General features: G+C 43.6%; 1 protein-coding gene across 5 annotated transcripts in view; it reads right to left on the bottom strand.

Annotated features, from left to right (window-relative positions):
* LOC106569352 (arf-GAP with GTPase, ANK repeat and PH domain-containing protein 3) overlaps positions 1 to 23395 on the bottom strand; it is a 285633-nt gene that overhangs the window by 24211 nt on the left and 238027 nt on the right. The gene's annotated exons all lie outside the window — the stretch shown is intronic.

Raw genomic sequence — 23395 nt, 5'->3', positions numbered from 1 at the left:
AGACAACAGACTCCAACACAGTTTACTCAAAATACCCCTTTGTATTCATTCTACTGGTCTCTTTCTATTCCCGATTTCCATCCATCTATTTTTCTGTTGTTTAAATTTTCAATAAGAAACAGTTTCTTCTTTACTCTGATTAGGCCTTACACATTGTAAAATGGCTGCAGGTATTGTAATTCATTTGTAATACATTGTTCATCAGGCTTTATGGAAATGTCACCTGTCATCTGCCTGGGCATGGGCTTTGACACAACATATGCTATAACACATGTCATAATGCCTCCTCCGTTCACAAGTAACTCATTAAGACGATGATAATACAGTAGAAACTGACTGATGTAAATCTTCTAGTCCTCGGCACATGCTTGATCTCATAGACAAATGATTTGTAATTACCTAATTAGGGCCAAGCAAATATAGCAGGCTCATTTGCATAAAGCATGTTTCCCTGCCTCCAGCCGGAGACTGGAGAGGAGACTAGTCACAATGGGAATGGGCTCCTCCAACACATCTCTCATCAGCCCTCTCTTTGCACACCCAGATTTGATGTACTAAACGGAGGCAAACCAGTCTAGTATAAACAGGTCAGAATTTAGTTACATGGGATTCCAAGCCTGGTAAAAGCAGAGGTTGTGTGTTCTGGGGTTGGGAGGGACACAATACTGAGCTTTTATTTTGTAGACACCGGACATTTAGAGGTTGGTCCCTCTGTCTATACAGAACCTGATTTAGCTGATTTGGATCTGAGTGTGGAGACTATCAATCTAATCGATCCTAATCAATCCCAATTCTCTAGTGGAGGGTCTCCTCTTCAGGGGGAAAGCTATAATCCAATTAGCTCGACACCAACTTCAATTACCTGATTTAGTTTGAGACATCAACTACATGTCACAGAATCAATAAATACCTCAGAGTGTCTTATTTAAACGTAGAGTTAGGGAAAATGTATGTTTAGAAGTCTGGGTTGGGTTATGTTCAAAAGACACTCACTGGTGTAGAATAACATCATAGGACGTTTACAGTTGTTTTATTGAAATATTTTTGGTGTTAAAAGGTCCGATTAACCTATCAAGAATAACTTGTTAAGAAAACAGAACAAATGGCAAAAAGTATATAATTTAATAAAGAAATTCGGTCATTTTTGATACAAGAAGCCTTTATGTAATGAATGTGTCCTTTCTCCTCCTCAAATGTCCCATCATTTTCCATCTAGAAAAAAAAGCATGGCATTTAGATATGCAGCTTAGTTTTCCTCAGAGTCCAATGACGTTACACTTCTGCATTCAGCTTCTAAAAACCTGAACAAAGCTAATTATTTCGTTGACTGGCCAGGCAATAAATTGGAGGCATTAAAACACTTTCATTATGGAGATTAAAAAAGCAATGAATGGCTGATTTTTTAAACTGATGAGGATACTTGGGAAAACAAATCTAGCTCTTCATGCGTGGAACAGACCAGTACAGGCAAGACATGAGCCCTTAAAAGGCCAAACAAGCTGACAAAAACATTGACCAAACCAGATACTAGAATAGGCAAAGCCCTATTACCCATTGATGTGAACGGGAATATAAGTTCTAATAGTTATACATCTATGGTAGCGTCATAGTATCAGAGCGACAACAGTAGTATCATAACATGCTGATAGAGTTCGTTGATATTGCTTTTTAATGCAGGATCTGTCACAGCCTCACTGGAGAGGTAATTCCATTCTGTGAAAAGTCAAAGTAATTCTGTACCATGTTAGCACAATGATTAAGGTCAAAATGTTCTCCTCCAAGACGATATATACCAGGAGTGAACAATAAAATGAGGTATTACTGTTGCTATTTCAAAGCCATCTGCTACCATGATGATGACTAAAACAGCTAGTGCTCCTGATGTTACCCAATGGGTACAGTTAGCACACAGCTAACAGAAGAACGCATGTGGGGATTCAAGCACACATTAACACCAGCAATTAGCATTAACCCTGTGATCTGATCATATAATTGATCCAGCAGCTACACAATCAACAAGTCATTTCCAATTAGATGTGTACAGAGACAGGGCATTGGGTGGACATGGAGCAACATAAGCTAAACCCAATAGGAGGGAACAACTGCTACTGTGGAGAATCAGGAGGTAGATATGATGATTACCTTAATTAACATATAACACAAAAAATAAATGAGAGCCAATGGCTGTGGTGTGGTGGAGTGAAGCAAGATGAGAGAAGGCATCGTCTTCTACCATGTCTGTCCTCCTGTCCACAATTTACCATGCATCATAAAACTGTTAGTTAGTGGGCTTTTAAGTTCATGGTTCATCAGCCTGGATGCCTTTAAACAACAACAATGACATAAAATGTATAAATAATATAAACTGCAGATTTGGTCAATTAAGATAGACATTAATTGGTATCGTTAGATATTTTGAAACAATGAGATCAGGCCTCTGAGCATAGATATTTAGAGATCATTGGTCCACGTTTGATGCTGAGCTGTCTCTACTCCTAATGATTGTCCCTCCACTCCACAGCAGATGGTCCACTGGGAGAAGTGGGGAACGGTGGACCAGATTAGCACCACTGGGGTTTGGGCTGAGTCCAGCTGAGCTGTCTACGGAAGGCAGGGCCAGGGAGGGACACATCTATTCTGCCTCACACTACCTCTCTCTTGAAAGATTGATTCATCGACCGCCTCTGCAAGGCCTAAAGGTGTGAGTGTGTATGGTGTGTGTGTGTGCACATGTGTGTGCATCATCATGGACATTGATGGACAGCTAAGAGTACTTGGACGATACAGTATATTGTAGACGGAGGTGGTTGGTGTGGCATGCCATCCAAGGTATTTTTGGTATGTATGATAGTATGTACAGTATGATGTGTTGTGTGGGTCGCATGCAAAAGGCGGTCAGTTAAAGAAGTGCTCTCCGTTCCTGTGAATTAACCAGCAGTTGGGAAGTGCAGGTCAAGGCGGTGCCATCTGTAAATGTCACAGGCACTGCTTGCTCATTTTACACATCATTAAAGCCATTATTCCTAACCTGTATCAGAGCAATCAGGAGCAGGGCATTACTGAGACACACATGGGCCCCGGGGAAACCGCACCACACCAAATCTCAGAGAGGGAGAGAGGAGAGAATACACGCTCTCCATCTCTCTGACACCAACACATTCACAGGCGCGCATAGATAGACACACATGCACGCACAAGAACAACAGGGGCACGCACGCACGCACACACGCACGCACACACGCTCGCACACACACACACACCCACACCCACCCACAAACTACAACAACCTAACAAACACGCACAAAACCAACACTCGAGCCACAACCTAATAGCAGAACTACACTTAGCGATACGGCAAGTGAAAAAACGGTCAATTACACAATGTATCTGTGGACAGTGTGTAGTGTATAGAGTCGCCCATATGAGAATCTTGTAATTCCTTTTTCTCCAACATGCGGTGGATGGTGTTTGGAAAGCTGAGGAGCGGAGGAGCCATTACCGTAGCTCCTCTGGGCTCCAGGGACAGCTTTGGGAAATGAGACACGGTACAGACCAGGGAGGGAGTCAGTGACAAAACAAAGTATTTAGTTAAACATCCACCATTAGCATAGGGTTGTTAAACCTCCATTTCCTACTCCTCTGCTGGACTCCAGAGGATATTAACCCTTAACATACTGAGGTGGAGGTAGAAATCCGGGACACTCCATTTAGTATGATACACTATAAACTCAGCAAAAAAAGAAGCATCCTCTCACTGTCAACTGCGTTTATTTTCAGCAAACTTAACATGTGTAAATATTTCTATGAACATAACAAGATTCAACAACAGACATAAACTGAACAAGTTCCACAGACATGTGACTAACAGAAATTGAATAATGTGTCCCTGAGCAAAGGTGGGTCAAAATCAAAAGTAACAGTCAGTATCTGGTGTGGCCACCAGCTGCATTAAGTACTGCAGTGCATCTCCTCCTCATGGACTGCACCAGATTTGCCAGTTCTTGCTGTGAGATTTTACCCCACTCTTCCACCAAGACACCTGCAAGTTCCCAGACATTTCTGGGGGTAATGGCCCTAGCCCTCACCCTCCGATCCAACAGGTCCCAGACGTGATCAATGGGATTGAGATCCGGGCTCTTCGCTGGCCATGGCAGAACACTGACATTCCTGGTGGCATCGTCATGCTGGAGGGTCATGTCAGGATGAGCCTGCAGGAAGGGTACCACATGAGGGAGGAGGATGTCTTCCCTGTAACGCACAGCGTTGAGATTGCCTGCAATGACAACAAGCTCAGTCCGATGATGCTGTGACACACCGCCCCAGACCATGACGGACCCTCCACCTCAAAATAATCGATCCCGCTCCAGAGTACAGGCCTCGGTGTAACGATCATTCCTTCGACGATAAACGCAAATCCGACCATCACCGCTGGTGAAACAAAACCCCGACTCGTCAGTGAAGAGCACTTTTTGCCAGTCCTGTCTGGTTCAGCGACAGTGGGTTTGTGCCCATAGACAACGTTGTTGCCAGTGATGTCTGGTGAGGACCTGCCTTACAGCAGGCCTACAAGTCCTCAGTCCAGACTCTCTCAGCCTATTGCGCACTGATGGTGCAATATGGAGGGATTGCGCGTTCCTGATGCAACTCGGGCAGTTGTTGTTGCCATCCTGTACCTGTCCCGTAGGTGTGATTTTCGGATGTACCGATCCTGTGCAGGTGTTGTTACACGTGCTCTGCAACTGCGAAAACGATCAGCTGTCCATCCTGTCTCCCTGTAGCTCTGTCTTAGGCGTCTCACAGTACGGACATTGCAATTTATTTCCCTGGCCACATCTGCAGTCCTCATGCCTCCTTGCAGCATGCCTAAGGCACGTTCACGCAGATGAGCAGGGACCCTGGGCATCTTTCTTTTGGTGTTTTTCAGAGTCAGTAGAAAGGCCTCTTTAGTGTCCTAAGTTTTTATAACTGTGACCTTAACTGCCTACCGTCTGTAAGCTGTTAGTGTCTTATGACCGTTCTACAGGTGTATGTTCATTAATTGTTTATGGTTAATTGAACAAGCATGGGAAACAGTGTTTAAACCCTTTACAATGAAGATCTGTGAAGTTATTTGGATTTTTACGAATTATCTTTGAAAGACAGGGTCCTGAAAAAGGGACATTTCTTTTTTTGCTGAGATTATATACAAAAGTATGTGCACACCCCTTCAAATTAGTGGATTCGGTCATTTCAGCCACATCCGTTGCTGACAGGTGTATAAAATCGAGCACACAGCCATGCAATCTCCATAAACAAACGATATTAGTCACATGCGCCAAATACATCAGTGAAATGCTTACTTACGAGCCCCTAACCAACAACGCAGATTAAACAAATAAGAATAAGAAATAAAAGTAACAAGTAATTAAAGAGCAGCAGTAAAATAACAACAGCGAGACTATATACAGGGGGGTACCGATACAGAGTCAATGTGCGAGGGCACCGGAAACTTGAGGAAATATGTACATGTAGGTAGAGTTATTAAAGTGACTATGCACTGATGATAACAAAAGAGTAGCAGCGGTGTAAAAGAGGGAGAAGGGGGGGCAATGCAAATTGTCTGGGTAGCCATTTGATTAGGTGTTCAGGAGTCTTATGGCTTGGGGGAAGAAATTGTTTAGAAGCCTCTAGTCTTGGCACACCGGTACCGATTGAAGTGCGGTAGCAGAGAGAACAGTCTATGACTAGGGTGGCTGGAGACTTTGTCAATTTTTAGGGCTTTCCTCTGACACTGCCTAGTATAGAGGTCCTGGATGGCAGGAAGCTTGGCCCCAGTGATGTACTGGGCCATTCGCACTACCCTCTGTAGTGCCTTGCAGTCGGAGCCGAGCAGTTGCCATACCAGGCGGTGATGCAACCGGTCAGGATGCTCTTGATGGTGCAGCTCCAGAACCTTTTGAGGATCTGAGGACCCATGACAAATCTTTTCAGTCTCCTGAGAGGGAATAGGTTTTGTCGTACCCTCTTCATGACTGTCTTGGTGTGCTTGGACCATGTTAGTTTGTTGGTGATGTGGACACCAAGGAACTTGAAGCTCCCAACCTGCTCCACTGCAGCCCTGTCGATGAGAATGGGGGCGTGCTCGGTCCTCTTTTTCCTGTAGTCCACAATCATCTCCTTTGTCTTGATCATGTTGAGGGAGAGGTTGTTGTCCTGGCACCACACAGCTAGGTCTCTGACCTCCTCCCTATAGGCTGTTTCGTCATTGTCTGTGATCAGGCCTACCACTGTTGTATCATCGGCAAACTTAATGATGGTGTTGGAGTTGTGCCTGGCTGTGCAGCGATGAGTGAACAGGGAGTACAGGAGGGGACTGAGGATGCACCCCTGAGGGGCCCTTGTGTTGAGGATCAGCGTGGCAGATGTGTTGTTACCTACCCTTACCACCTGGGGGCGGCCCGTCAGGAAGTCCAGGATCCAGTTGCAGAGGGAGGTGTTTAGTCCCAGGGTCCTTAGCTTATTGATGAGCTTTGAGGGCACTATGGTGTTGAACGCTGAGCTGAAGTCAATGAATAGCATTCTCACATAGGTGTTCCTTTTATCTAGGTGGGAAAAGGCAGTGTAGAGTGCAAAAGAGATTGCATCATCTGTGGATCTGGTGGGGCGGTATTCAAATTCGAGTGGGTCTACAATTTCTGGGATGATGATGTTAATGTGAGCCATGACCAGCCTTTCAATGCACTTCATGGCTACAGACGTGAGTGCTACGGGTCGATAGTCATTTAGTTAAGTTACCTGGGTACAGGCTCTATGGTGGTCTACTTAAACATGTTGGTATTACAGGCTCAGACAGGGAGAGGTTGAAAATGTGAGAGAAGACAGTTGCCAGTTGGTCAACACATGCTCGGAGTACATGTCCTGGTAATCCGTCTGGCCCTGCGGCCTTGTGAATGTTGACCTGTTTAAAGGTCTTACATCGGCTGCGGAGAGCGTGATCACATAGTCTTCCGGAATAGCTGGTGCTCTCATGCATGGTTCAGTGTTATTTGCCTCAAAGCGAGCATAGAAGTAGTTTAGCTCGTCTGGTAGGCTTGTGTCACTGGGCAGCTCTCGGCTGTGCTTCCCTTTGTAGTCTGTAATGGTTTGCAAGGTCTGCCATATCCGACGAGCGTCAGAGCCGGTGTAGTACGATTCGATCTTAGTCCTGTTATGATGCTTGCCTGGTTGATGGTTCGTCGGCGGGCATAGCGCGATTTCTTATAAGCTGCCGGGTTAGAGTCTCACTCCTTGAAAGCAGAAGCTCTAGCCTTTAGCTCAGTGAGGATGTTGCCTGTAATCCATGGCTTCTGGTTGGGGTATGTACCTACGGTCACTGTGGGGACGACGTCATCGATGCACTTATTGATAAAGCCAATGACTGATGTGTTTTACTCCTCAATGCCATTGGAGGAATGCCGGAACATATTCCAGTCTGTGCTAGCAAAACAGTCCTGTAGCTTAGCTTCTGCTTTTTTATTGATCTAGTCACTGGTGCTCCCTGCTTTAATTTTTGCTTGTAAGCAGGAATCAGGAGGATAGAATTATGGTCAGATTTGCCAAATGGAGGGCGAGGGAGAGCTTTGTATGCATCTCTGTATGTGGAGTAAAGGTGGTCCAGAGTTTTTTTCTATTTTTGCACATTTAACATGCTGATAGAAATTTGGTAAAATGGATTTAAGTTTCCCTGCATTAAAGTCCCTGGCTACTAGGAACGCCGCCTCTGGGTGAGTGTTTTCTTAGTGCCAGCCTCTGTCTGTGGTGGTATGTAAACAGCTATGAAATATACAGATGAAAATTCTCTAGGTAGATAGTGTGGTCTACAGCTTATCATGAGATACTCTACCTCAGGCGAGCAATAGCTCGAGACTTCCTTAGATATCATGCAGCAGCTGTTATTTACAAAAATACATAGTCCACTGCCCCTTGTCTTACCAGATGCCGCTGTTCTATCCTGCCGGTACAGCGTATAACCAGCCAGCTGTATGTTGATAGTGTCATCACTCAGCCACAACTCTATGAAGTATAAAATATATTACAGTTTTGAATGTCCCATTGGTAGTATAATCTTGCGCGTAGGTCATCGATTTTATTGTCCAAAGATTGTATGTTTGCTAGCAGAATGGAAGGAAGTAGGGGTTTATTCGATCGCCTACGAATTCTCAGAAGGCAGCCCGCCCTCCGGCCCCTTTTTCTCTGCCTCCTCTTCACGCAAACCACGGGGATCTGGGCTTGTTCCCGAGAAAGCAGTATATTGTTCGTGTCGGGCTCGTCAGACTAATTAAAGGAAAAAAAGGATTCTGCCAGTCCATGGTGAGTAATTGCAGTCCTGATGTCCAGAAGTTATTTTCAGTCATAAGAGACAGTAGCAGCAACATTATGTACAACATATGTAAACAAATAAGTTATAAACAACACAAATAAACAAACAAAAAAACACAATGGGTTGGGGACACACGCAAAACGTCAGCCTTCATGGAAATGTGTTTCCATGGCTGAGTAGCCGCATACAAGCCTAAGTTCACCATGTCCAATACCAAGCGTTGGCTGGAGTGGTGTAAAGCTCACCCCCATTGGACTCTGGAGCAGTGGAAACACGTTGTCTGGAGTGATGAATCACGCTTCATCATCTGGGATTGGCAGATGGCAGAAGAACGCTACCTGCCCAAAAGCATAGTGCCAACTATACATTTTGGTGGATGAGGAATAATGGTCTGTAGCTGTTTTTCATGGTTCGGGCTAAGCCCCTTAGCCTCTTCAGCGTCTGATCCCGTTAGCGGGATCAAAATCCAGCGAAAAATCATATCGCCAATTAGCATTAAAAAAAAATCATAATTAAAAAAAAAAAAAAAAGGTTTTACAGGAAAAGCAAATCATTAGATTATATTAGATGAGTCCATCGTAAAAAGCAGCTTCATAGCCATTTTCCGACCAACCACTTGCATCACATATAATCAAAAAACAGCTAAATGCAGCACTAACCTTTTACAAACTTCATCAGATGGCACCCCTAGGACATCATGTTATACAATGCATGCATTCTTTTGTTCAATAAAGGTCATATTTATATATAAAAACAGCATTTTACATCTCTGTCTGACGTTGACTAAATAATTTCCCCTCAAATGCGTCCCGGTAAACAATGCTACATTTCCCTAAATTACTATCCGATAACGATTTTTTAAATGTATATTGTCAATCTAACATTTATAGATGAATATCTCTTGAGAACACCCGTCATACCAGATTTTAAATTAACTTTACTGGGTAATCACACTTTGCGATAAAAGGAGATGCGATACTCAGAAAATTAGCTAATATACAGAGCTCGGCGCCATCTTGGAAAGAATCGCATGTCACATCTCATCTTGTATAATATTGTCAATAATCGCCTACCTTTAGTTGTCTTCATCAGAAAGCATCCCAGGTCCACAACAGATGTATTTTCGGTCAAAAAGTCCATACTTCACGTTCCATTAGCCTGATGTTGGTAGCGCGTCCTATGGCTCTCTCCAAGCGCAGCTCTGAAGTTCAGAATAAATGCAATGCTCGCGCATGTAGGTTCGTTCAAACATGTCAAACGTTGTATAAAATAAATCTTCAGGGCCTCTAACACCAAGAGAGCCAATAAGATTCGAGGGGGATGATGTCATGGCCTTTAAAACCGTATCCAAAGGTGGGGGCAGACATGGCCGCCGGCGTCATAATGGTGATGGCCCATCCCCTGTGACCAATTTCAAACTCGTGTCATTCACTGAGTTTTGACTCTATAAGGCTCAAACCACTGTGAAAGGACTGGCGACATCTAGTGGAAGCAATAGGAAGTGCTCACTGAACCATGGTTAACGGTGTGATTAATAAGGAAAGATGAGAAGTCGAGTCCACAATTCAGAATTCCACTTCCTGTTTCAATCGGTCTCGGGGTTTTGACTGCCATTTGAGTTCTGTTATACTCACAGACACCATTCAAACAGTTTTAGAAACTTTAGAGTGTTTTCTATCCATATATAATAAGTATATGCATGCCCTATCTTCTGAGTTTGATTAGTAGGCCGTTGAAAATGGGAACGATTTTTTTTCAAAATGCGCTGTGGCGCCCCCTATCCTACGGTATCCTCAAGAGGTTAGTTCCAGTAAAGCTATAGCATACAATTACATTCTAGACGACTTTGTGCTTCCAACTTCCGGCGCCGACAGAGATGGCCGCATTGCTTCGCGTTCCTAGGAAACTATGCAGTATTTTGTTTTTTTTATGTGTTATTTCTTACATTGTTACCCCAGGTAATCTTAGGTTTTATTACATACAATCTGGAGGAACTATTGGATATAAGAGCAACGTCAACTCACCAACATTACGACCAGAAATACGACTTTCCAGAAGCGGATCCTCTGTTTGGCCTACCACCCAGGACAATGGATCGGATCCCAGCCGGCGACCCAAAACAACGACGCCGTTGAAGAAGGGGCAGACGGAGCGGTCTTCTGGTCAGGCTCCGTAGACGGGCACATCTCGCACCGCTCCCGAGCATACTACTCGCCAATGTCCAGTCTCTTGACAACAAGGTAGACGAAATCCGAGCAAGGGTAGCATTCCAGAGAGACATCCGAGACTGTAACGTTCTTTGTTTCACGGAAACATGGCTCACTCGAGACACGCTATCTGAGTCGGTACAGCCACCTGGTTTCTTCACGCATCACGCCGACAGAAACGAGCATCTCTCTGGTAAGAAGAAGGGCGGGGGTGTATGCCTTATGATAAACGAGACGTGGTGTGATCATAACAATATACAGGAACTCAAGTCCTTTTGTTCACCTGACTTAGAATTCCTCACTATCAAATGCCGACCGCATTATCTACGAAGAGAATTCTCTTCGATCATAATCACAGTCGTGTATATCCCCCCCCCAAGCAGACACATCGACGGCCCTGAAAGAACTTCATTCGACTCTATGTAAACTTGAAACCACATATCCTGCGGGCTGCATTTGTTGTAGCCGGGGATTTTAACAAGGCTAATCTGAAAACAAGGCTCCCCAAATTCCATCAGCATATCGATTGTGCTACCGGGGTAGCAAAATCCTAGACCACTGTTATTCTAATTTCCGCGACGCATATAAGGCCCTCCCCCGCCCTCCCTTCGGAAAAGCTGACCACGACTCCATTTTGTTGCTTCCAGCCTATAGACAGAAACTAAAACAGGACGCTCCCGCCCTCAGGTCTGTTCAACGCTGGTCCGACCAATCGGATTCCACGCTTCAAGATTGCTTCGATCACGTGGACTGGGATATGTTCCGCATTGCGTCGAACAACAACATTGACGAATACGCTGATTCGGTGTGCGAGTTCATTAACAAGTGCATCGGTGATGTTGTACCCACAGCGTCAATTAAAACATTCCCCAACCAGAAACCGTGGATTGATGGCAGCATTCGCGCAAAACTGTACGCGCGAACCACTGCTTTTAATCAGGGCAAGGTGACCGGAAACATGACCGAATACAAACAGTGTAGCTATTCCCTCCGCAAGGCAATCAAACAAGCTAAGCATCAGTACAGAGACAAAGTGGAGTCGCAATTCAATGGCTCAGACACGAGAGGTATGTGGCAGGGTCTACAGTCAATCACGGACTACAAAAGAAAAACCAGCCCCGTCGCGGATCACGATGCCTTGCTCCCAGACAGACTAAACAACTTTTTTGCTCACTTTGAGGACAATACAGTGCCACTGACACGGCCCGCTACCAAAACCTGCAGGCTCTCCTTCACTGCAGCCAACGTGAGTAAAACATTTAATCGTTTAACCCTCGCAAGGCTGCAGGCCCAGACGGCATCCCCGGCCGTGTCCTCAAAGCATGCGCAGACCAGCTGGCTGGTGTGTTTACAGACATATTCAATCATTCCTTATCCCAGTCTGCTGTCCCCACATGCTTCAAGAGGGCCACCATTATTCCTGTTCCCAAGAAAGCTAAGGTAACTGAGCTAAATGACTACCGCCTTCCGTCATCATGAAGTGCTTTGAGAGACTAGTCAAGGACCATATCACCTCCACCCTACCTGACACCCTAGACCCACTCCAATTTGCTTACCGCCACAATACGTTCACAGATGACGCAATCGCCATCACACTGCACACTGCCCTAACCCATCTGGACAAGAGGAATACCTATGTAAGAATGCTGTTCAGCGATTACAGCTCAGCATTTAACACCATAGTACCCTCCAAACTCGTCATTAAGCTCGAGACCCTGGGTCTCGACCCCGCCCTGTGCAACTGGTTCCTGGACTTCCTGACGGGCCGCCCCCAGGTGGTGAGGGTAGGTAACAACATCTCCACCCCGCTGTTCCTCAACACTGGTTCCCCACAAGGGTGCGTTCTCAGCCCTCTACTGTACTCCCTGTTCACCCATGACTGCGTGGCCATGCACGCCTCCAACTCAATCATCAAGTTTGCAGACGACACTACAGTGGTGGGCTTGATTACCAACAACGATGAGAGGGAGGAGGTGAGGGCACTCGGAGTGTAGTGTCAGGAAAATAACCTCACACTCAATGTCAACAAAACAAAAGAGATGATCGTGGACTTCAGGAAACAGCAGAGGGAGCAGCCCCCTATCTACATTGACGGGACAGTATTGGAGAGGGTGGAGAGTTTTAAGCTCACAGACAAACTGAAATGGTCCACCCACACAGACAGCGTGGTGAAGAAGGCGCAGCAGCGCCTCTTCAACCTCAGGAGGCTGAATAAATTCGGCTTGTCACCAAAAACACGTTTACAGATGCACAATCGAGAGCATCCTGTCGGGCTGTATCACCGCCTGATACGGCAGCTGCTCCGCTCATACCCGGAAGGCTCTCCAGAGGGTAGTGAGGTCTGCACAACGCATCACCGGGTGCAAACTACCTGCCCTCCAGGACACCTACACCAACCGATGTCACAGGAAGGCCAAAAGGATCATCAAGGACAACAACCACCCGAGCCACTTCCTGTTCACCCCACTATCATCCAGAAGATGAGGTCAGTACAGGTGCATCAAAGCAGGGACCGAGAGACTGAAAAACAGCTTCTATCTCAAGGCCATCAGACTGTTAAACAGCCATCACTAACATTGAATGGCTGCTGCCAACATACTGACTCAACTCCACCCACTTTAATAATGGAAAAATTGATGTAATCAATTTATCACTAGCCACTTTATATTATATAATATATAACATTAACATTATATAATGTTTACTTACCCTACATAACTCATCTCTTATGTATATACTGTACGCTATACCATCTACTGCATCTTGCCATCTGATGTAATTAAATGTATCACTAGCCACTTTAAACAATGCCACTTTATGTAATGTTCTCATACCCTACATTGCTCATCTCATATGTATATACTGTACTCTATACCATCTACTGCATCTTGCCTATGCCGTTCGGCCATCACTCATTTATATATTTTTATGTACATATTCGTATTCATTCCTTTACACTTGTGTGTATAAGATAGTTGTTGTGAAATTGTTAGGTTATATTACTTGTTAGATATTACTGCATGGTCGGAACTAGAAGCACAAGCATTTCGCTAGACTTGCATTAACACCTGCTAACCATGTGTATGTGACAAATACATTTGATTTGATCTTTGTGGCAACAGTTTGAGGAAGGCTCTTTCCTATTTCAGAATGACAATGCCACTGTGCACAAAGCGAGGTCCATACAGAAATGGTTTGTTGAGATCGGTGTGGAATAACTTGACTGGCCTGCACAAAGCCCTGACCTCAACCCCTTTGAACACCTTTGGGATGAATTGGACTAATCGCCCAACATCAGTGCCCAACTTCACTAATGCTAAGTCCCTGCAGCAATGTTCCAACATCTAGTGGAAAGTCTTCCCAGATGAGTGGAGGCTGTTATAGCAGCAAAGGGGGAACCAACACCATATTAGTGCCCATGATTTTGGAATGAGATGTTCGGCGAACAGGTATCCACAAACTTTTGGTCATGTAGTGTATGTTACATTCCGTATGGTATGTATTAATATCTGGATGTCCATCGGTTACTGGCCCAACGCTCCAACCACTAGGCTACCTATTACATTAGAAGTGCCCATCCAAGAATGCTCAAGGTCATTGCCCACAGATAACATTATGTAAAATCACGTCATATCTGCAGTAGCTTTGATTGGACTGATCATGTCAACATCATACTTTCAAAATCTTAGTTAGCAAGCTAGCAGTCATCTTCGGGCTCCCGAGTGGCGCAGCGGTCGAAGGCCCTGCATCTCAGTGCAAGAGGCGTCACTATAGTACCTGGTTTGAAACCAGGCTGTATCACATCTGGCTATGATTGGGAGTCCCATAGGGTGGCACACAATTGGCCCAGCGTCCACCCGGTTTTGGCCGGAGTAGGCCGTCATTGTAAATAAGAATTTGTTCTTAACTGACTTGACCAGTTAAATAAAATTGAAATCATGAATCAAGTTGACAATCTACTGGCAAATCCTTTTCAAATGAAGAGAAATTATAGATGAAACGTATTGGTGCTCATCGGCCATTGGACATTACACATAAACATTACACAACAAGTTGGAAATCGCAAATTCAACAATGAGTGGTTTGGATGGAATCCTGCTATTCAGTGGAGTGGATGTGTGGTCCAAGTCTGGGTTTAAGGGTCTCTTTTCCAAGCTTAAAAGGATAAACATTCAATATTGGCCATGCTGTCAATCCAGCATGACTTCTGCTGCACTCAAAACAACTGGAAACTCAGAACTGGGAAATCTCTGGGAACAGAGAAAAATGAGCTCTGACTGGGAAAATATGTTTTGAACGATCATCCAACTGGGAATTCAAAATTGGGAACTCAGGCCTCTTTCTTGAGCTCCAACCTGAAGATCACTGACGTCATGATTCAACCTTGTTGTTCCCAGTTGTTTTGAAAGCACCATAAATGCAGAGAATGCCAGACTTTGATGACAAAATTTGCCCAGGAATGACCACCACACCACATTCCTGTTTAAGTGAGCACAGCACAACAAGGTGAGTCTGAAAATGTATTGTATGTTGCTGCAGAAATTATGTAATATGCAAGGGAGATATGTATACTGTAGCTAAGAAAGTAATACTAAGTGTATGTTGTTTAGTAAGCTGTTAGTAGCCCATGTGCCTCACCCTATTAATTTGGTCCCTTATCCCCTCACAATTTAGCCTTCATTGTCTGCTTATATGCCCCCTTTATTTATCCTACGGTTCTGACTTGGCGTATAGGGAGAATACTGTAAGAATTGCCCATGTTCTGACTTCTGTCACTGTACATTTCAAAAGTGCTGAAAAAAGAGTTATATTGACTATGTCCGTCCTAGCTCGCTCATTAATGTCTTAATCGAAATTACGGATTGCCTCTTATCCGCTCGTCGTCCCCTTATGCCATAGCTGGTACATCTCAATTGTCAGTAGAAACCACATTTGTTTAAGCAAGTCAGCCATATAAGCTTTTTTAAAAGGCAGTAAATGTGGCTGAATCAACTGTTTTCGCTAGCAGACAAGGCTCCGCTGAAGTGTAACAGTGGTAAGATGTTGGGACTCTGCTGATGAGACAGCTTTATGTAGGCCCTAACAGTTTGTGGGCACCGTTTGTCACCGCTATAGTCCAATTAATGTATTGTTTAGTGTTGTGTACTTACGAGAATATTGATATTTTAGAAGAAAAAAAAATCATAGGCTTATTTTAACAATGAAAAGGCATTGTCTCAAATTAATACGATGATCTATGTGACATTGCTACACACAGATATACCATTCCATTTAAAATTCATAATTTAATACAACAAACTCTTGAATGTTTTTATGATGTGCGTCCCATAAAAAAAAGACATAACATAGGCAGCAGGTAGCCTAGTGATTAGTGCGTTGGACCAGTAATCAAAAGGTTGCTAGATCGAATCCCCAAGGTAAAAATCTGTTGTTCTGCCCCTGAACAAGGTAGTTAACCCACTGTTCCTAGGCTGTCATTGTAAATAAGAATTTGATCTTAACTGACTTGCCTAGTTAATTTAAGGTAAACATTTTTTGTTGTTGTAATATAGCCTACACAGGTTTCATGCGTGTAGCTTGTTGTTGTTGACACTAGCAGTTAAGAGCGTTGGGCCAGTAACCGAATGGTAGCTGGATCAAATCCCCGAGCCGACAAGGTGGACAAATTTGCCATCCTGCCCTTGAGCAAGGCAGTTAACCCCCAACAACAACTGGGTGCTGATGACGTGGGTGTCGATTAAGGCAGCCCCCCCGCACCTCTCTGATTCAGATCGGTTGGGTTAAATGCGGAAGACACATTTTGGTTAAATGCATTCAGTTGTGCAACTGACTAGGTATCTCCCTTCCCCACTACAGTCAGAGGCTCCATGTGTAGCAGCAAGGTAAAGTGGGAGATCTCTAATCAATGATCAATGTAAATTGGGTTTAAAATTATGGGATTAAGTTAGCTAAATGAGAAGGAGTAGGCTACAATGAGCAACCGACAGGTATGCTGTTGTTCAATCTGAATGGAGTTGCTGTAGACAAGGATGGGGAGCGCAGCAAAATAGCCTCAACTAGCCTAGCTAGCTAACTAACATCTGGCTATTTTAGCTTCTTTACATTGATTTGATGCAGTAAAAACAGGCGCTGTCAGATGGGATGATAGATAACCTACAGCAGGGATCATCAACTAGATTAAGCTGTGGGGCAATTTTTTCTTGAGTGGATGGTCGTGGACCCGGAACATAATAAAATTAAATATTAGATTGCAAATTGACTGCAAGAAGACCAAACAGATATAATATTTGACAAAAATATAATCATTTCAAACCTTGATCTCATTTGGGGACATTGCCCTGCATAGGGTGCTGTCATTCGGATGGGACGTTAAAATGGGTGTCCTGACTCTGTGCGGTCATTCAAATTCCCATGGCACTTGTTGTAAGAGTAGGGGTGCTCACCCCGGTGTCATTGCTAGAGTTGAAAGAAAAAGTTTGTGAACCCTTTGGAATTACCTGGATTTCTGCATTGATTACTCATAAAATGTAGTCTGATCTTCATCTAAGTCACAATAATAGACAAACACAATATGACTAAACTAATAACACACAAACAGTTGTACTTTTCACATTTTTATTGAAGACATTGAGTAATCATTCACAGTGCAAGCTGGAAAAAGTAAGTGAACCTCTGTGTTAATGACTATTTGGAGTCAGGTGTTTCAATTAAGGAGATGAGATTGGAGGGTTGCACAGGTGCCCTGCCCTTTAAATAAAGGCACACAAAGCCTGGTTACTGACAAATCTGTTCTTCTCCAGAAAGATTGGTTAGTGTGACCCATGCCTCGATCCCAACAACTTTCACAGGACCTTAGAAGACGCATTATAGAGATGCACGAAGCTGGAAAAGGTTACAAAAGCATTGCTAAAGACCTTGGTGTTCATCAATCCACGGTAAGACAAATTGTCTACAAATGGAGAAGATTCAGGACTGTTGCTACTCTACCTAGGAGTGGGCGTCCTGTGAAGATCACTCCAAGAGCACAAAGGACAATCCTAAAAGAGGTGAGAAAGAACCCAAGGGTATTAGCAAAAGACCTCCAGAAAACAACAAAAGTCTGTGTTCATGTGTCCACTATCAGAAAAACACTGAACAACAATGGTGTTCATGGATGGACACCACGAAGGAAACCCCTGCTGTCTAAAACATACATTGCGGCACGTCTCAAGTTTGCCCAAGACTACCTGGATGTTCCACAATGCTTCTGGGAAAATGTGCTGTGGACAGATGAGACAAAAGTTTTACTTTTTGGGAAAAATGCACATTAGTGTGTGGAGGAAAAAGGGCACTGCACACCAACACCAAAACCTCATCCAAAATGTGAAGCATGGTGGAGGGAGCATCATGGTTTGTGGCTGCTTTGCTGCCTCAGGGCCTAGACGACTTGCAATCATTCATGAAACAATTAATTCAGAAGTGTATCAATACATTTTACAGGAGAATGTCAGGGCAGCAGTCCATGACCTCAAGCTTAAGAGAGGTTGGGTGATGCAACAAGATAATTACCCAAAGCACACGAGTAAATCAACTAAAGAATGGCTGAAAAGGAAGAAGATTTGTGTTTTGGAATGGCCCTAACACACTGAGGTAGAGTGGAGGACTCTGGGTTACCACTCTGGATATTATTGTACGTACTTTATACCCTAACCTTAATGAGAAAAAGAGTTAGGGTTAGGGCTAGGATAAGCAGTAAAAGGGTTTCCGTCAGTTGAAGGGGGATGATTATTCTCTGTGGAATGATACAACAATGCTATCTACACATCAATGTAGCTTCTGAACACCAACTCGAAGAAGAGTAGTCATTTGCAATGAACATCTCTGGTTTCAAGCCAACTCATTTTCAACCGACTCACATCTAGCTGCAGTTTATAACAAGGCTACCTGTGAATACAAATCTGGCATAAATGCAACTGACAGAACATGGCAAGACATGTGTAACTGGTAAACATGAACATTGTTTAATTATTAGACAAAATCATTTCTGTCTAATCATTTTTGTCTACCACTAAAAACCTCACTGCTGTCCCCCTTACAAGATCAAATGTCCTCATCTATAAAACTGTGAAGGATCTGAACCACAGCTCTTCTTCTCTCCTCATTTCTTCCCCCTCTTTCGCTCTCCATCCCTTCATCTCTGCCCATCTGTTGCCTCTTCCCACTGAATACGCTAAACCCCACATATCAAACAATGAGCATTTGATACACTTTCCTTCTTTAAAAGAGAAATACATTAATGAAGCCTGACAGTCTGTAGTAATCAGAAGGGCCTCCCCCAGAACACAACACTTTATCGCCCATCGATTTTCCAGTGGGTTTTAAAGGCGGGAGGCATGCGGGTGGTGTGCGAGCAGCTCGTACCAAGAGCCCCAATGCCGGGCCGCTGCTGAGAAACACATTAAGAGGCTGTCAGTTGTGTCGCCATGCATCCTGCATCATTCTTTAAGCACATGAGAAGTTCATTACACTGCACACGGCTCTGGCAGTGCAATGGGATATTAGGGGCTGTATCTGTTGTGCACTTCCTCTCAGGAAAGCGTATAGTGGACACGCAGTCGACATGGTGGAAAGCATTCACTCTGCATGTCCTGCCTCTACTATATGCCACAGGAACTGTTCTCGACTAACAATGGAAGTTAAAGTGACTTTCAATCAATAGTCAGACTGCTAAATTGACTTCCCTGACTAAAATGGCCCAAAATAAACATTTGACATTTTAGTCATTTAGCAGACACTCTTATCAAGAGTAACTTACAGTAGTGAGTGCATATATTTTTTATATTTGTTCATAAAACCACACCTTCTTCAGGTACTGTATTTTTGTGTGCAAATTCTGTGTTAACATTGCCAGCCTGTCTCTTTTCTCTTCAACTAAAGGTTTGTATAAATCCCCCTAGTCTATTGATGCACCAGTGCGTCAATCTACAGTAGGGGAAAAAAGTATTTGATCCCCTGCTGATTTTGTACGTTTGTCCACTTACAAAGAAATGATCAGTCTATAATTTGAATGGTAGGTTTATTTGAACAGTGAGAGACAGAATAACAACAAAAAAATCCAGAAAAACGCATGTCAAAAATGTTCTAAAATGATTTGCATTTTAATGAGGGAAATAAGTATTTGACCCCTCTGCAAAACATGACTTAGTACTTGGTGGCAAAACCCTTGTTGGCAATCACAGAGGTCAGACGTTTCTTGTAGTTGGCCACCAGGTTTGCACACATCTCAGGAGGGATTTTGTCCGACTCCTCTTTGCAGATCTTCTCCAAGTCATTAAGGTTTCGAGGCTGACGTTTGGCAACTCGAACCTTCAGCTCCCTCCACAGATTTTCTATGGGATTAAGGTCTGGAGACTGGCTAGGCCACTCCAGGACCTTAATGTGCTTCTTCTTGAGCCACTCCTTTGTTGCCTTGGCCGTGTGTTTTGGGCCATTGTCATGCTGGAATACCCATCCACGACCCATTTTCAATGCCCTGGCTGAGGGAAGGATGTTCTCACCCAAGATTTGACGGTACATGGTCCCGTCCATCGTCCCTTTGATGCGGTGAAGTTGTCCTGTCCCTTTAGCAGAAAAACACCCCCAAAGCATAATGTTTCCACCTCCATGTTTGACGGGGTCATAGGCAGCATTCCTCCTCCTCCAAACACTGTGAGTTGAGTTGATGCCAAAGAGCTCCATTTTGGTCTCATCTGACCACAACACTTTCACCAGTTGTCCTCTGAATCATTCAGATGTTCATTGGCAAACTTCAGACGGGCATGTATATGTATTCTTGAGCAGGGGGACCTTGCGGGCGCTGCAGGATTTCAGTCCTTCACGGCGTAGTGTGTTACCAATTGTTTTCTTGGTGACTATGGTCCCAGCTGCCTTGAGATCATTGACAAGATCCTCCCATGTAGTTCTGGGCTGATTCCTCACCGTTCTCACGATCATTGCAACCCCACGAGGTGAGATCTTGCATGGAGCCCCAGGCTGAGGGATATTGACAGTTCTTTTGTGTTTCTTCCATTTGCGAATAATCGCACCAAATGTTGTCACCTTCTCACCAAGCTGCTTGGCGATGGTCTTGTAGCCCATTCCAGCCTTGTGTAGGTCTACAATATTGTCCCTGACATCCTTGGAGAGCTCTTTGGTCTTGGCCATGGTGGAGAGTTTGGAATCTGATTGATTGATTGCTTCTGTGGACACGGGTAACAAGCTGCGGTTAGGAGCACTGCCTTTAAGAGTTTGCTCCTAATTTCAGCTCGTTACCTGTATAAAAGACACCTGGGAGCCAGAAATCTTTCTGATTGAGAGGGGGTCAAATACTTATTTCCCTCATTAAAATGCAAATCAATTTATAACATTTTTGACATGCGTTTTTCTGGATATTTTTGTTGTTATTCTGTCTCTCACTGTTCAAATAAACTTACCATTAAAATTATAGACTAATCCTTTCTTTATCAGTGGGCAAACGTACAAAAACAGCAGGGGATCAAATACTCTTCCCCCCCCCACTGTAAAAATCCCCATCAAAAGCCTCCACATCCGCTATGCCACCCTTCCTCATCTGCGGTGGAAAGTGGCCGAGCTACAGCGGTGTTTGTCAGACCATGAGACATCACGAAAATCGGTCTTCAAACAAAAACATCTGTAGCGTCGGAACGAACATGATGGTGGTGTCCGTTTTGCTCTACGTCCCCCACAAGTGTCACGGGACTCGTCTGAAGGTAACTGGTCCCGGTTAAAACATTTTATGGAAGTATGGAGGTAGTATTGTGCCTACCCCCAAAAAGGGTTAAATATGTGTACAAAAAAATATTTACCTGAGCATTCTTATATCTCCTAGATATAGGACAATCACTTCAAAAACATATTCCTTATGATTTATTTTTTGACAGTATTTTCTGCAATTTATGAATCTGTTATTCAATGCATTTATATGGGCTATGGTAGTAAAGGCCAAATTCAATATTTTATCAAACCATTTTTATATATTTTCTTGATACCTAAAGTGGTCCTACAATTCAAAATCAAATAGCTAAATTATACATGACCATGTTAAAACAATGCCATATGTCAGCTTAGACATAAGCAGCTTAGACTCTTAAGCAATAAGCAGGAATAAGGAATGGAATTAGGACGCATGGTATGTAGGGAGCAAAATATTTTCCTGACCACATGATCTGCCCAGGAAAAACTCTTGACCCAAGTTGAAGTCTATAACTAGGATCCAGAGGTTTTCCTGGGTAGGTCATGTGGTCAGGAATACTTCCCTGGCCCTCCTAATTTATAAACATAACTGCCTGGCTAAGATATCTCCTTGGCTACAGACAAGACTTCACAGTAGCAACAGTTTCTCAAGACCCCTTTACACAACCTGTTCTTCCCATATTGACTAAAACGATTGATCACCTTAAAAAGCTCACACTCCTTTGATTTATGACGCATCACAACAACTAAAACTCCATTTCGGCCTGCATTCCAGGGCTCTGATTGCCCAGTAAATGAGATAAACTGATAGCATTTTATTCAAGGATCCAACCTCTCCCTCTCCCCTTCTTTCAAGAGACACAACCTGCACCGAACACTTGAGTGATTCCGATATTTAAGCAATATGTCTGTATTCCGGAAGCGTTCAGTAGAACAGACAATCTGAAGCTAATAGAAAATCTCAGAAGAGAGGTAAAATATATAAATATATATATATATATATATATATATATATATATATATATATATATATATATATATATATATATACACACACACACACTACCGTTCAAAAGTTTGGGGTCACTTAGAAATGTCCTTGTTATTGAAAGAAAAGCACATTTTTTTGTCCATTAAAATAACATCAAATTGATCAGAAATACTATGTAGACATTGCTAATGTTGTAAATGACTATTGTAGCTGGAAATGGCAGATTGTTTATGGAATATCTACATAGGCCTACAGAGGCCCATTATCAGCAGCCGTCACTCCTGTGTTCCAATGGTACGTTGTGTTAGCTAATCCAAGTTTAAAATTTTAAAAGGCTAATTGATCATTAGAAAACCCTTTTGCAATTATGTTAGCACAGCTGAAAACTGTTGTTCTGATTAAAGAAGCAATAAAACTGGCCTTTTTTAGACTAGTTGAGTATCTAGAACATCAGCATTTGTGGGTTCGATTACAGGCTCAAAATGTCCAGAAATAAAGACCTTTCTTCTGAAACTCGTCAGTCTATTCTTGTTCTGAGAAATGAAGGCTATTCCATGCGAGAAATTGCCAAGAAACTGAAGATCTCGGCAGCCCATTGTTGCTGCCGAGACTGATGGCAGCCCATTCTTGCATAATCAATGCTTGGAGTTTGTCAGAATTTGTGGGTTTTTGTTTGTTCACCCGCCTCTTGAGGATTGACCACAAGTTCTCAATGGGATTAAGGTCTGGAGAGTTTCCTGGCCATGGACCCAAAATATCTATGTTTTGTTCCCCGAGCCACTTAGTTATCACTTTTGCCTTATGGCAAGGTGCTCCATCATGCTGGAAAAGGCATTGTTCGTCACCAAACTGTTCCTGGATGGTTGGGAGAAGTTGCTCTCAGAGGATGTGTTGGTACCATTCTTTATTCATGGCTGTGTTCTTAGGCAAAATTGTGAGTGAGCCTACTCCCTTGGGTGAGAAGCAACGCCACACATGAATGGGCTCAGGATGTTTTACTGTTTGCATGACACAGGACTGATGGTAGCGCTCACCTTGTCTTCTCCGGACAAGCTTTTTTCCAGATGCCCCAAACAATTGGAAAGGGGATTCATCAGAGAAAATTACTTTACCCCAGTCCTCAGCAGT

This window comes from Salmo salar, chromosome 14, assembly GCF_965601325.2.
Source record: "Salmo salar chromosome 14, fSalSal1, whole genome shotgun sequence".
Taxonomy (NCBI): Eukaryota; Metazoa; Chordata; class Actinopteri; order Salmoniformes; family Salmonidae; genus Salmo; species Salmo salar.
The sequence above is the reverse complement of the archived record's forward strand: the minus strand, read 5'-3'. Positions and strand labels throughout refer to the sequence as shown.